This window comes from Erithacus rubecula (assembly GCF_903797595.1).
Source record: "Erithacus rubecula genome assembly, contig: SUPER_Z_unloc_2, whole genome shotgun sequence".
Taxonomy (NCBI): Eukaryota; Metazoa; Chordata; class Aves; order Passeriformes; family Muscicapidae; genus Erithacus; species Erithacus rubecula.
The window spans coordinates 11,933,891-11,950,680 of NW_027635860.1; the positions used below are offsets into that span (position 1 = coordinate 11,933,891).

The window sequence follows — 16,790 nt, forward strand, 5'->3', positions numbered from 1 at the left end:
AGCATCCTAATTATGGAACTCAGCAAGGAACTTTCACACACATTTTGTGGACTTCAGATTTCTTGTCCACAGAATATTCTTGCTGAGAAAGAAGATACCATGAGAAATTTCAGGAAACAGAACCCAGACTGGCAATAAATGTTTTTATACTTCTACCCTTTGTACTGTGGTCAAATTAAGAAAAATTATTCCTGTATTTGTAACCTGTTTTTTTGAGAAAACATCCTGAACTCTTCAGATGTAGAACTGACTGATAGCATGGGTTGTAGGGAGGAGATCTTATGTTTTTGCTTTTCTTTATTCAGAAAAAGCATGCATCTTCATAAATTCACAGAATGCTTTAGGCTGGGAGCACCTTTAAAGATATTCTGGTTCCACTCTCACCACCATCCCTCCATGGTCAGGGATATGTTTCACTAGACCAAGCTGCTCAAAGCCCCATCCAACCTGGTCTTCATTACCCCCAGCAATGGGGCTCCCACAGCTTCTCTGGCCAACTTTCTCCAGTGCCTCACTGTTCACTCTGAAAAAAGTCCCTTTCACCTTTGCTACAGGCCCTCACCAGGTACTGGAAAGCTGCTCTAAGGGCCCCCTCAAGCCTTCTCCAGGCTTGAAACACAGCCAGAGAAATATAGCATACCTGAGGTGCTATCAGTGCTAGCTGCTTTCTGCACAGCCGAGCTGACCATTTTCAGATCCTTTCAGTCTGTGGTGAAAAGATCATTACCATGCTAGTCCCGGGAAGTCAGTCCTCCTGCAAGTAAGCTCCTTTGTTATGAATATGGAACAGATGGAACCAAATCTATCTGCTCCATAGGAACAAAAACACTTACAACCTAGCTCTCTCTATTAAAGACTCTACTTAGCTCCTTTATAGCACCAGCTTTCTGTGCACTGCTGTGAGGTTTTGACTTTTTAGAAAAAGGCGCTTCATAAAAGCAATAGTTCTTAGTCCTAAACCAAAAGCAGCCTAAGAACAGTAGAAGACGAATGCTGTGTCTAACCCGCATGGCTCCTTGGAGATATGCAAATATTCAATTACTACTTTTTTTAAGCCACAAAAAAGATTTTTTATGAGGAGGAAAGCCAGCCATATGTTGCAAAGATTATGCATCAATGGAAGTGAAGTACATAGACAGTAATAGGCTACTTACTCTAATAAAGGTTGAATCTATCTATGTTATTGCAAGAAGTAACATGGATTATCGTTTAAGATATCTAACTGTGGATCAAAACGACACTTCTGCAAAGAAATCTGTATCAATCTTTGAAAAATTGACCAGAGACAAACCCCCTGGAAATTAAGTTCCTATGAATACAAGAAAATATTTAATGCATCAATTTGTCTCCAAATATTGCATCATTGTAGGATCTATTTCCTAAGATTTTAACAGAAATTGTATCAATATTACAATCAGCTTTGCAAACTGAAAATATGCACAAATGGTAGCTGAAACTGATAAATTTACTTACTGACTCTGCTCATTAAGCAAGTACATGTAGAGGATCTGTCACTCCTCTTACCATCAAAACAACAACAAAAGCTTATTCCTAGCCTAACATACACTTAGATACTGCTTACATCAACTTCTTATAAAAATACATACAACAAAAGTCAGAGGCCTCCTTTACTTACAGTTTAATATGTTAGTACATTTATTATTTGGCTGCTTTTTCAGAATAATTGAAATAAGGATTTCTGTGGCAGAATGCTTTGATTCTGACTAAATCAAGTCTTCAGGCAAATCTCCCCCCCACCAGCAAAGGCACAGCTTGCCTGAAGTCATAACCTTTGTTGGCAGAAGGGAACTGGCCTTGAAACAGATCATGAAGCAGATGTTTTATGCCAAATCAGAGTCTAGGGATACACAGGCTACTGCAAATAAAACTCTTCTCCTGTCTGTTCAGTCATTTCAATTCCCTGCAGCGTGAAATATGAAGTTGCCAACAAGCAGCCAGTGCACTACATAGCACAGCAGGGAAAGCAAGTGCCACGGATGCACCAAGGGCTGGAAAACTCCTTCATTAGCTCTGCTTTTCAGCCCAAGCCTGAGCAGTGACACATGGGCCATTCAAAGAAAGGCAATGGCACTTGTAAAGACAAGTTTCAATCAGGTCCAATTATAGAAATTGTGTGCACTTGCTTGGGGGAGAAGGAGTTTCATATGGCTGTGCCACAAGTCATGGTTATTAGTGGTTCACAAAAAATGTGGAGTTCTTTAATTACCTTCCTAAAAAAATTTGCACCTAAAATACTCAAGCTGATAAAATACCCATCACAAAAAAATATACCACCAGCTTGATGTCAGTTCAGGGTTCTGCTGAGCAATTTGGGACAGAAGACCTCCAGGAAATCTCGTTGTTAAAGCATTGGGTAGCCCTGCACCAGGAGAGGATATGGGCTCTGCTAGCACCATCTCCAGGGAGGTGGTCCTTGAGCAAAAGACCAAGAACAGGGCAGTATTCCAGCTCCCCCTATTACTGTTCCCTCCATCTAAATATTTTCATCTGATTAAAGCATTACTTGTCTAGAGACCCTTACTTTTGAAAGATAGATATTTTAAATCTACTTTTAAGACTTTTTTTCTTCTTGAAAGAGACATTATGCTTTCAAGTCAGTTTCCATCCACATCAACATTACAACTACTCTTTCATGTGTTTCTCAGGTAAGAGAATCAATTTGTGTTGAAATGAAGAAACAGCTAACAATACAAGACAATCTTAGTCCTAGATTATGGCAGATCAGATATGGGATTCAAGCTGATGATAATATTGTATTTGCACTTAAAACACACAAACAATGCAAAAAAACTGGTAAAAAAACAAACATACAATTCAAAATATCCTACTGACAAGCTTTCCGGATGTTTAAAATCCACAACAGACATCACATTTTCAGAACCCTGTGCTTCATGTGCAAAGCATTTTAGAAACCAGTCCAACTATTTAGATACTTAAGTGACAGCAAAGTACTTGTAAAATTATGACTGAAATTGGCAATGCTAAACACTTCTGACATATGGCCTGTAGTGAACACTATTTATTTTACCTACTTTGGACTGGGATCAAGGAAAAATAGAGTAAATGGCATACAAATGGCATACCTGCCATTTGTTAAAAACAATATACTGAAACTGCACTTACCCTGAGTTTAGGTGGCAGGTTTTGTTGGGTTGCATCTTTTTTTGTTGTTGTTGGTTTTGCTTCAGTTTATTTTGTTGCTGTTGTTTGAATTGTGTGTTCAGATATATTTCAGATCAGTGTCCTAAAGTCTAGACAGAGTCCACCACTTAAATGAACTCTGCACCAAAACCAATGTAATTTTCTGAGCTTCAATTCAAAATAGATCATTAATATCAAAATATGAGTATGCACAGTTGCCAGAATTCTTTTTCAGAAGTCCTGTTAAAATGAATTTTTTTTTTGCACATATTCTCTTTTATCCACATGTTCTCTTTTCAAATCTGATGTAAAACTATTATTAGGAATTTATTCTTAGAAATTAAAAAAGCTGTTTCTTCATGAGAAGGCAAAAAATCCCTCCACTCTTTAGTTCTTTGTCCCCCTTCCCTCACAGAAAATTGTAGTTTCAGAGTCTGCTTGCTTTATTTGGTCTAAAATACATTTGATTAAGAGCTAAAGCAGTTTCAGGGCCTTTCTGTTGCTATTTTATTTGTGTGTCTTTTATCGCTGGTTGTATTTTGGTTGGTTTTTTTTTTGGGGGTTTTTTGAGAATGTGCATGTACTTTAAATTTCACCTCATATTTATAAGAGTGGAGTTCAAATTTTCATGTACTTATCAGTACACAGAATAACATATGCTGCTCACAAGCACTTTGAGGAATGGCATACATCTTTGTGAAAATCCAGCTGTATACACACAAATACTAAGAGTGCAACTTCAATTTATATTTCTTAAGCAAAGTGTTTCTCATTCTCCTAGTCAATAGAATTCCAAAAATTTCCCTTCCTTTTCTTCCCACAACTTTAATGAGGCAGCAGGTTTCCCAAAAGATTGATTTTTGGATTAAGATTATATTTCACTCAAAATATTCTACAGTATAAAATGAAAAAGTCCTAGGCAGAAATACCTCTTCTCAGATAGATTAGCATATTAAGAAATATCCTCCCTCAACAGTTCTTTATAAGGGTTTTTCCCAAGCTAACTCTTAGCATACATTTTTTCAATTTAATCCATAATTTGGTTAAAAGCAGTGCTACTGTCTCTACGAACAAGCAGCTGGCATTTCCAAGCAGGGCCTGGATCACAGGTCTGGGACCCTCAACATTGACCATGCCAGGTAACTTCAAAGCTGCTGGAGAATTCACTTTGTCCTTCAATTAAGAAGGCAGAAATAGAATGGCACAACAGGTAGTTGGGAAAACTCCAGGGAAAAAGAACATTTTATATTTTGCATCCCAGAGATTTCATTGGCAAACTTTTCTAGAAGTTGACATATTTCCTTAAGGAAGCTGGATCACATTTGCAGAGAATTACTCCTTCTGCCATTTTCTTCAACAAGTCACATTTCAGTGGGAGTGTCTCTAAGGCACACTGATTACCACGTTTGTTACCAAGAAGGGAAAAGGAACTAAAAGAGGAAGTAAAGTTAAAGAAAAGACAGATACAACTCCACCCAAAAAGTGTCACAAATTTATCTTAAATCTCATTTTCATTTTGTGAAATTGTGTAGTGATTACGGTTATGCCACATCAAAGACAGGAAACAATAGCTGGCCAGATAAATCCATAGAGGAGAACGATAATCTATAACAATCTTCACTGGCATTTAATATTACAAATATCTTGCCATTGTTAAAACATCTTAGTTTCTGAAGATCACCATTTTTATAATCACAACAGCTAAAACCTTTACCACATAAAAACTATTTTTTGTCAGAGATGTAACCAATATCTCCCAGAGAAGTTGTGGAGTCTCCTTCATCAGAGATATTCAAGAACCAGCTGAACCCCAACCAGTGCCATGTGCTCTGGGATGACCCTGTAGAGGAGGAAGACTGGACCAGATGAACTACTGAGGACCCTTCTGACTTTATATTTTCTGTGATTCTTGGTTCTATAATATATGACTCTTTCATACTATAATTTTATATATATACATGTGTATATATACATGTATGCATCCATATACATACACACATACATGCTAAATTCATGGTAAATATAGAAAAAAAGATCAGGCAGTTGAGAAGAAAATATTGTTACAAATATTTCCTCTTTTTGGCAGACAGTATCTCTAAGACAACACTCATCCTTAGGGAAAAAAATCTAGTATATAGATTTTATGCTTATATTAAGCCAGGAAGATAATCAAGTGTTCAGACGTACTGTATTCATCAGCTGCCTCATACTGATTTTGGGAAAGATAGGGCACATTAATGTCATGACACAAGATTTCTAAACCTCCCTGGACCAGAATCGTCCCTGCAGAAATCTCTTTATGTCTGTGGTTAAACAGAAGCTTTCCCTATTACATTTGAGTATTAGCCACAGGAAGTTTCTCAGGGGAATACCACTACCTCTACCGATTTTATCATGCCCTTTCCTTGTAAAATATTTCCCTGAAAATAACTGGAACCTAATGATGCTTCAGACAAGTCTCTACACGAAAGAAAGGAATAATAGGAAGAAATGCTATGTTTGAGACTGTACTTTCTTTTCATCATATCCTTAGACATACAATGGGAACTGTCAGAGCCACTAACCAATTAATTTCCTAATCTCTTTGTAATGAGTTTTTTTCTCCTTCAACCCTTGTTTTTCTCCTTTGTAGCAAACAAAAGATTTTTCTCTTCTGTTTTGATTTTCTTAATTTTACACCATGTTAAATGCAAAAGTGGAGGCAAAAATGGAAATATCATGACAGAACAAAATATAATATGTCTCTCTTTTGATACCTTGAAGCATGATAACCTCAAAAAGTAGTATGTTAAGAAATTGATTTTGTCTATCTGAAGTACATGAAAGTCTGAACGTCGTGTTGGCAGTCTGTCCTGCATTGCTGTTAAACCCCATAATATTAATGTTGACTGCTTTCTCATCATTCTAGTTATTTCTTCATACTCTGTGCAAGTTCATGGGCCACTCTTACAGTGCTCCACAGAACTACTTGCAGAATATGAAGAAGTCACCTGCACTACTTTTTCCTGGAGATCCATATATGACTCATAAACCCATTTTATGGAAAAAAAGGCAAACAAAATGGAAACAAAAGGAACCAAAATGATCTAAAACTACAGGCAGACAGACCTCTCACTTATCCTATAAGAAATTTGGACTTGCCAAAAAATTAAGAAATGTGGGTCTAGATTGTTTTTTATCATTCTGCTTTGTTGATTAACCTGTTTCTGTTCTTAAAATGAATTACACCATCTTGTGTCTCCACTGTATACTTTTATCAAGGAGGCAACAAATCATGCTGGCAGTGATGGTCCACATTGAAGTGGAATGCATAGTAAAATACAATTTTCCTCAAATGAATTGCCGAAACCATTGATCTTTATCTAAATGTCCATAATAACTGTTTTGTTCTCTGTGACAGCTGGGAGAAAAAAAAGGTGTTCTAAAAATCATTCTTTCAGCCAAGCTGCTTGTTAATAAAACCTGGAGAAACATTTGTGATTAATATAAATTACTAATTCCTCTTTTAATGCCTAAACGTGACATTGACTAATTTACACAGTTTTGATTGAGCTGCCACTGAGTATTTCGAGTGGGACTGTGAACACAAAAATGCTGTAGCACTGGTGTATGCTTCCAAGCAAAGCTACCACAGGTGCAGCACTACAGATGAGGAAACTTATCTCTGGCAATAACTTCTAACCACACTGGTTGATTGTTCTGCTTGGGACTAGATGAAAGACCCCGAAGTGAAACCTATCCAACAATCCCCTGCATGTGGCACATTTTGCACGGGCATGGAAGTCTGGAAAAACAAACTGAGAGGGAGCTGTAGTTTTTGTGACCTGATCGGCAGCACTTCACAGTGTTGCAATGAGACACTGCTAGACTCCTCTTAATTTAATTTTGAAACTCAACAATGCAACAAAGCATGTGAGCTGGAACCTGGGTACTTTTTAGAACATCTCCAAACAGTTGTCAAGCAGATGCTTCTGTCCTCAGAGGCAGCCTTGCATGCATCATTCAGGTGAGAACTATATAAGAGCAGTTTTACACTGCCACTCACGAAAAATAAATAATATCCAAATTTTATGGCTTCAGACAATTGGTTCAACAACAATTATCTTTGCCTTGTGATAAAAGTTTAAAATGTATTCTAACACAGTTATTAATTTGAAGCTCCTCTAGCATTGTAATTCATCTGCTTATATTGAAATGCTGATAAAATAACTTTAGAAGTCTTGAGAAATACAAAAAAAATTGATAAAAGAGATTGTTAAACAGAAAACTACCTTTATCAGTTGCTTATGTATGATCTACATAACACTGTTATCGTCATCATCCTCTCTAGATCATACTTGTATTTCCGAAAAAACTATATGCTTTGCTTCTGAACCTCTCTCTGAGAAAGGTGTTTTATACCTCATTGATGTCCTGTGGACTTCTGGCTACACCATTCCTCCCTTCTATTTTTTGATGTTGTTTACAGATAGGAGCTCAGATCCCAGCTCCACAAAGCACCAATGGGAATTGCATTAATAACTTCACGCCTATGGGGAAAATTCATGACTTATTTGTGCGCCAGTGAGCCACAAGTAAAGAGGTGTTGTTACAAAGCCCTCTTCAAGAGGACAGGCCACAGTCCTCCACAGTCCTGAAGATCCTGAAGAAGGGCACTACATTTAAGGCAGTCAGCAAGTCCTACTGCAACTGCTGTTACAGATCCTGGCTGGTGTCCCAACACAGGGATCTGTGCTGCAGGGTAACAGCGTAGTCTTCAGTGCCTCACACCAGAACATCTTCTGCAAAATCTCAAAATACCAGACAGAAGTACTCCACATGCGTGACCCAGTATTTCCAAAAGCAGAAGTGTCTGAAAAAACTACTTAAAAAGGATAATCAAATCTTCAGAATACTTTCACCTACAACTCTGAATTATAATGTATATGAGTTAAGCTGTTCTGGTTAATCTTTGCCTGAACACATTTTGAACACCACTACGACTGAATTGTTAGGGCTCTTCAAGTTGATGAATATTTCTCCATTCTATTTATATCTCAAATAATTATCATTCCACCAGGATCAGCAACAGCAATGTTATTCTCCATAACCATCAAAAGGAGCCTGGTTACATTTGTGCATAGAGATGTGATATAAGTGAGATTTTGATATACCTTCAAGCCATTCTTATTTCCCTAAAGTTGTGCTGTATCTAGCTGGCTATTACTCTTAATACTTTAAATATTAAATGCCCATGATGTAAAAAGGAAGGCCAGAGAGACTTCAGAGGCAGTTAAAATCTTATTTGACCAATAATGGGGATGACCTACTGCTTTTCTGAGGGAAAGTGGAAACATTTGAAATGCTGAAAAGATTTTTCTGTAATTTTTCAGAATAAAGCATTTCTGTGTACTTCTGAATACCCTTGTGGGAAAAAAAAAATCTTATTCTACATGATTTGTACTGACTTGCTGAGAATCTTGGAGATAGAAGTATTAACTGCTTGTGCCATTTTGAGTCCAGAGTCCTGGCCACCCTGTGTGAATACACATTACTTGGAAATAAGAAAGTTATTGAGAATTCTGTAATGTTTTCCTTTTTCAAAGCCTCCTCTAATATCAGAGGGTTAGGTAGATTAGAAACAAATTTGCTTTTTTTAAATGCAAGTATTTAAAAAATATGGAGTTGAATGTTGAATATTAACTTATGAAACAAGATCCTCAGCCAGCTGCTCAGCATGTGGAAGTATTTTTTCATTGAGGGAGTTTAGTTTTGGTCTAGTGGTTGCAGACATGCATATATAATCAAGTTTGTATCATGACACATACAGTATCACCAAAGAAAGTGCTGCCTTGGTGATTTAGTCTGAGGAACAGAGAGGCTTAACATGCTGATGACATGGAGGCAATGAAGTACAACAGTGTTGTTCCAAATGTCATGCTATGCTATTTTCATTTCTGTTGGCATCTGCTCCATGTTATGAAATGCATACTTCCAATACAACAGCTCATTAAACAGGCTTCAGAAATAAAATTAGAATACTGTTACAGAGTTACAAGTCTTCAGATAATTATTAATACTACTCTCTTCTGTGAGTCCTTTCACCCACAGAATCCACGTGCTTCACCTTATTAATCTCATAACATTCCAGTGAAGTATCACTACAATGAGTCTCACCCACCAAGTGCAGCAGTTATAGCTGTTGAACATCAAAACTGATTTAAAGTAAGGAATGATGAATGGTCCATCAGGATTTAAAGAGCTGTGAGAGATTCATTCAACTGTACTTCCAGCAGAACACTAAAATTGAAACACTTACTTTAAAGAAAATTGCAATGGGATTTTTACAAGAATCACAAATGTAAAAAAGTACAGTCACCAGTAGGAAACATTTAGTTACCATTTGTCTTAAGACAGGTGTCTCACATACAGATTCGTCAAGTTCCTCATGGTCCCTATAAGCTTTTTATCCACGATCTGACCAATCTATCTTTTTAATGTTTGTGATTGGATGATCAGAAAACATTAAATACATGCTTTATTTCTCTACAAAATGAGCTGGCCTTTTTCAAGCAGCTTAGAAAAGGAAAAAAAGAAGAGAAAAGAAAATGCTGTCATTCACTTTTCTGTGGTCATTCTTTCACTGTTGCTAATGACCAAAATCAGTATTTCAGTAGAAAGTAGTGTCACCAATCTGCACAGTAGGGTGAAGACCTTATAAAATATGCTATAGACAATGTTCAGAAATGCAAGGGTAGTATAACCTCCTCTCTTTACTTTTTCTGTTGCTGTCAGGACCTTAATGGCACTTCAATTATTGAAGCACGTGAACTCAAACCTTATTTTTAAACTTTCTTTCTGAATGACATTCACTCCCTTTGAAAAACTCAGGCAACAGAGACCAGTGCATCCATGGGCTCTCTCTTCATTCTCCTATATAGATTTCTCCCAACTCCCAAATTATTCAACAGCTTTTAATGTTCTCTTTCAGGATTCTAAGAACACAAACAACGTCAAAATATATTAGCCACTGGTGATTGTTTCTGCTTTCTTTTAAGCAGGACCAGTACTTAATCTTTTTCTGATGCTTTCTAACAGAAACCAGTCCTTTAATCTACACACTAGGCTAACCATGAATCCTCTTTAAAGGTCACCTTCCTTGCCTGTCTAATGTTATCACAAAAAATATTTTTTAAAGTACACATTTATCAAACCCTTTCAATTGCTTTGATTTCATTCAGAGCATCTCAAGTGATTCTACTAAACCAGCTATCAAAGCAGGATTTGTAGTAGAGTGGCATGTCTGATCCCACTGCTGTCAAAGCAGAATCAGTGTTTGTGTTGATTGGGTCTGGATTGAAAGGTTAATGGGGAATCTGGCAATAAACAATGTTTATGTAAAGAGAAGTTCAATTAATAGCTGATTCCCTCAGCATCCTTCAATAATGTTCTTTAGTTAACCTTAATTTTTCAGTTTTTGGTGCAAACCAGGATATCCAAAGAGAAAGTCCGAAAAGTGATCTTTGTGTTTTCAAAAAACAATGAGGAAATGTAAGCACCAGCAGCATGTAAGCACCTGAATTAACTAAGGCCTGTTGAATTACAGACAGGATACCTTTTTTCACTTTCTAAAAGACAAATCCTATCTTCATTTTCAAAAAAATATATATGCTATTTTGGTCAACCATTTGACAACTAGAAACAGTTTTTAATAGAAGTTTAGTCCATGAGTAAATAAAGCGACTTCACTGTCCCTTAGTATAAGCTTAGTATAAGCCAAGTATGGTATGACAAGATTTACAATCATCCTGCCCTACTCATCCCTCTAAAGCTCACACAGCTCTCCAAAGCTAAATTTTGCCCCAAGTCAAATCTTTGATTTTGAGTCCTGTATTTACAGATTCAGGATGGAAAAATATTGTCATTAGGCCTTTGAACCATGCAAGTCATTGATATGAGAGGGCAAAAACCCCCAAAGAGAAAGACTTTTTCCTTCAACTACTGCGTGAAAAAATGACTGCTTATAAAGAAATCATATAATCTAAGTACTGGATGATTTTTAAAAAATGATAAATAGGTATTTCTAGAGTAATACTAGTTAAATATTACTATGCTACCCCCGCTGGGATACGACAACAAAAGCACTGACTGATTTAATCTAAAAACTTAAGTATTCTTAAGTAATCTAACCAAATTGTTAACCAAACTGCCTATAGTAACCTTTGACTATGACCTTCTCATACTCTTCAAGAGGCACATGGGAAGTCCTACTATTTTCTTTAAATTATCTCCTTTTGCAGCAGGAATTTCTTCAGGTAAATCAGGCTCCAATTCTGAATTCTGAGAGTGTACTTACATCCTCAGACAGCACCTCCTATCAACAGACCTACAGTCAGCAGCATAAACTGCTGTGCTGATGACACCAACTGGCTCTGATAAAGCAAGAGCTTCAGGTTCATAGCAGGATGACTGAAAGAGCAAGAAGTGCAGTTTTTTGGGGGGACTCACATTTACATTTTCTGATAAGACAAAATTACAGTTCACAGTCTTTCTGTTCTTGCTCCCACTACATCAAACTAAATCTTTAGCAAACACGGAGATCCTTAAATCAAATAACCATCTTACAGTGAGTCATGCCTGTTCATTCCAAACATTGATATCCACTAATACTAAGCTGGTGCTCGAGCAAGAGCAGTGAGTTCTATGCAGCTATTTAATATCATTCTTTTTGAGCACATGAAAAATACTAGTTACAGTAAGTGTTACCATCAATTACAGTGAAGATTTCTCAGTAGTTTTCACCTATATAGTATCACACACTATTCAAACTTGCCTCTGCAAAGTCACCTTTCTTAATTCTTGCTATACTGACCACAATCCTAAAAGAGAATAGCCAAGTTATCAACCTGGAAGCTTTCAGGGTCTGAGTCATATTATCAGGTCTGTGTTAATTTCCATGAAAAGGGAACACTGCACTTCCTATGCTAACTGCTGATTTATAGAAGGATATATGCAGCTCTTCCCTGTGAATTAAGACTTCTAAATTCTGTCAATAATTCTCCATTAAAAATCAAAAATCCATAAAGGACCAGCAGCAGCAAGCAGTGGTATTTTTGAGTCCCAACGATTCCCAGCCAATTCAGGGGCTTGACATTTGGACACTTGGAGAGACTGTTTCAGCATAGGTTCTACCATATTTTTTAGGTAGAAAGTAGTGAGCAGTCACAGGGTAAGTCAACAATAACAATATGAATTATGGTTACATATTGAGGTAAAAAGACAGTAACCCTCCCAAAAATCAACCTGATCACACAATGTGGAATTGCACAGGAGAGAAAAATGGATAGAGAATTGTAGCAAAGACCAAAGAAAAATAATAGCACAAACAAGCACTCAACTCTTAATGACTCACAAAATATGGTAGAAGGAGATAAAGAGTGCAAGTTTAACTTAACTGTCATCAGGACTGCTACTGACTCAACAAGACTTCAGCCAGAGACCTTATTAATACAATAAGCTAACTACCTTAATAGCAGGCAGAAGTAAGGGGTATAGGTATCAAAACACTTTTTTCTACTACTGTTTTTTCCATAAAATTCTTAGAATCAGAGAAGCCTCCAGATGTGTGCAGAATGACTGCCCAGCTACCTGGCAGCTATTAGAGAAAAATGACAGCAGGATTCAAATAGTTCCACAGTCTTTGGAACATGATGAGGACTACTTCCAGAAACAGGGGTTGAACCAGCTAACAGAAGACATATTTTTTATCAGAAATAATGCAAATCACATATATTCCTGTAGAAGCAGCAGCTAAGATTGTCAGGATAAAATGTAATTTAAACAAAAAACTATCAGAATCAGAAATTTCAGGAAAAGAAGGAATTGGGTCAGAAAAACAAGGGTAATGGGGAACAAGTACACACACAAAAAATATCAAGGGAACTGTAACAGCAGGTTTGTTGGGAATATATGCTATGAGAAAAATGAGTATGGGATGATTATCTGTTATTAAGAAGCATATGTACAACTGAAAGAACAACTTTACAAACTGCTTCTTAATTTAGCCTTAAACACATAAACTATTTAAAAATATTATTTATAACCATAATTAAATTCAAATTGTGACTGCACACTATCCAGAATTGGTTACAAGCAATACAATTTCACCAAAGCTTTCTCAATTGACAATCAGAATCTTCATGCAAATAAACAGTGGTAACAAAGGCACAGTGATAGTGACACATTAAAGGTGAGACAAAAAAACAGCATAAGCATTTTAAAATAAGCTAAGAAAGATACATGTAAGAGATAAAACGACAAAGAAATAGCAGCAAAAAAAAAAAAAACAACAAATAATTCACAGGTTTAAAACTTTTTTAAAGGATTTTTAGAAGATGAAAGGGGAGCTTTTCTCAAGAAGAATGGAGAAAAAAGCCCCACAAGTTATGTTTAGATACATAAAAAGTAAAGTCTGCTTAGTGTTAGAAAAAACGGTCAGAATCTTGTGGAGAACAGAAGAGATGCAATAGAACTGCAAATAAGAGCAAACCTACCTTGTTGTTCAAGGAAAAAGGTATAGGTGTATAAAAATGAAAAGGTTCACAGTGATCAAATGACTAAATAAACAATATACATAAAATATTGGAGGATATGATAAAAATAACACAGGTATTTTATCCATAGATAAGGATAAATTATGTAGTTCTCTGAAAAAACTGAATCCATGACTCAGAGAAAAGCATATACCACACCCTAATATTAGTATAACTTTTTACAATACACCGGTGCTTTCAAGAAAATAACAGATTTTAAGCTCTAGCTTAAATCAACAAAACAACTTGTTTTGGCAACTGAGGTCAGGATTCTGTAGAAATCTGTACCAGTCTGCTTCTAGACACATGTTCCTCTTTTTATTTCAACAGTCCTGATGTACACTGGCCAAATTGTAACATATATTTTTACTTAACACATTAATAAGGTATCTGCAATTAAGTTAAAATAATGGATATTATATGATCATTTTGAAATACATAATTATGTAACATTATACATTTTTAGGATTTTTTTCCTTTCCTAACTTTTGAGTTCATCTCACCTTGCACAGTACCTCATCTTAATTTGAAAAACAAAATTTATGCTCCCTTTCAAAGGATATTAAAAACACTATCATGACACTATTTTGTTTCTGCTTTGTCTATATTCCATTTGCTTCTGTTTCAGTAGTAAATCTATTTTGTTTGTTTTCAGGCTGGCATACACTAACCTCAGCACCTGATACTAAGTAAAAATTGAGACTTCAGGTTGTGATCTATTATTTGCCTCCCCAGCCTCACACTGTGCACACCCTAACTAAATGAAAAGTTAATTTCTCTGTAAATATTTAATAACCTTTTCTTCTTCCAAAAAGCAAACTCAATCAGTACTTTTGATTGAGTGATGGTAATGTTGAATTCACTTGCTTGATGTAAATTTGATATCAGATGGATTTTTCCTTGCATTATTCTAGAATGAACATGGAGATCCAAATTCACCTGAGCAATATGTGAAGGCAATGGCATAACAAAGAATAGTGGTATTTTTCAAATGACCAGCCCAGACAAAGAGACAGTGATTGTTCACAAATTATTTCATTTTTTGAAGCAAAAGAGAGCAAACCACATCCTTAAAAGGTAAACTGTGGAGATTTTTGACAAAGCACCAGACAGTAATAAAGCTAACCAACCACTTCATATTTCTGTCTTTCCAGGGGTCTAGACTGCACTGCACATTTTGTAACCCTTTAACAGAACATGCCAGACTGATCCTATACAGTCAGTTTCTCCTTAGTCCTGCAGAGAGATTTCAGATCTGCTGAGCAAAGAAAACCTTTCATGACAAAGCAGTAATTTCTTTAACATGCAGATGCAGAATGGTAACAAAAGGGGTCTCCACAGCCTGACCTAGCACCTGCTTACAATTTTGATGAGGAAACAAGGAACATTTCAATATCTTCTTTCTTCAGCATAGACTAAAACATCCCAAGAAGGGCAACTGTGCCTTCAGAAGGTCTGCATATCATTCTTAACTTATTGTACAGTGCTCCTCGGAAATTTCTGCAATGTCAGTGCTCTTGTCAATGCCCTCAGCAAAGCAAAGGGTGAAGGAAAAATCACTTAAACTACAGAAAAGAAGGAAAAATGCTTTTGAGTCTCTAAAACATTTCTAAAAATTCAATTTCAGCTCATCTTAGGTTAAACTAATACTTTACATCTCTTTGCTATATTTTTTGTTATTTTACCTTCCATTTAAAAAAAAAAAAATCCATATAAATACAGTTGAATATCATAAAACTCTTCAAATCTTAAAGTTCTTCAGAACAATTGTTTCAAAGGAAGCCCTTGACAGCTAAATGAATGTTACAGATTTTTAAATGAAAGTTATATGATTTTCAGTGACATATTGAATTTGAGCACAAATGAGGAAAATCAGGCATAAGCAACCTTGGTGTATTTAAATTACAATATCTTGCTGAGAGTTCAGTGGATTTTGTATGTTCTAACAATAAAGCTACTAGACAGCCCAAGCAGAGATTTATCTTTTCTTTTCCCTTCACTTTCATCTTTGATTTTTCCCCTTCACTTTCATCTTTGATTTTCATCTTTATCATTTTTTCTTTTTAAAAAACATTAAGAAAACCAATTATTTTTTTCAGGCTTGCACCTACTTATGCCATTCCAGTACTACATTTTATTGCACCTTGATGATAAGACTGCATTCCTTAGCTTAACTATTCCTGCTTATTTGACTGATGATGTCCTGGAACAGAACTTAAAAAAACTAACAAAACAAAAATAATTTTAAAAAATTGCACCATTCCAAGGCAGCCTGGTATCAGAATTTTGAATTACACAGAACTCTTGTTAAAGTGACACAAATACAACTGGGCCTATACAACACAGATTTGTTTACCCATAAATTAGTCTACTAAACTCTGATGTCTTTATACTATTTCTCATATGAAACTCCAGTTTTAAATAACATTATTTAAAATATTATTTTTAGAATTTTTTTTAGTACTGTGTTTCAGCACAAGAACAATGCACAGTTTTTCTGATGAAAATGCACTACTCACTAGAGGTTTTTACTTGATGGAAGAAAAAGAAATTAATGGGTAACTATCCACTAAGACTGTTATTTCCCTGTAGATTATGGAAGGGAAAACAAAAATCTCAATGTTGAAGAAATGAGGCTGAAAGCAGGGATCATACGTACTCAGTTTCTCTGGTGAAATGAGGTGGAATGACTGTTTCACAGTAGAAAGGCCAGCTACACATATAAAAGCAATATTTATTGGGATCTGCAGTCTATCTAAAGCTTTCAACCCTGCTGTCTAAAACTAAAAACAGGAAGAAAAATAAAGCTGGAACAGCCAAAACTTGTTACAAATGAAAGCTACAGGTACAAAACGAGTAGATGAAATAAGATCTTTGTTGGGAGTATTAAACACATGAGATAGTTGAAACTACATGACCTGCACAGTGGAGTCAGGAAATCAGTTGGCTTAACCCACTGGGTTTTAACCTCCTGGTGTTTTCACTTCCTTAGACCCACGTGATGCCGCCCGCATCGTGTCTGGGTGCCTGGAGTGGTCCTGATGCAGATCTCCTTAC

General features: G+C 36.1%; 1 protein-coding gene across 2 annotated transcripts in view; it reads right to left on the bottom strand.

The window, feature by feature from the left end:
* The window catches only part of EFNA5 (ephrin A5), a 202,840-nt gene that overhangs the window by 21,212 nt on the left and 164,838 nt on the right, over nucleotides 1-16,790 (bottom strand). The gene's annotated exons all lie outside the window — the stretch shown is intronic.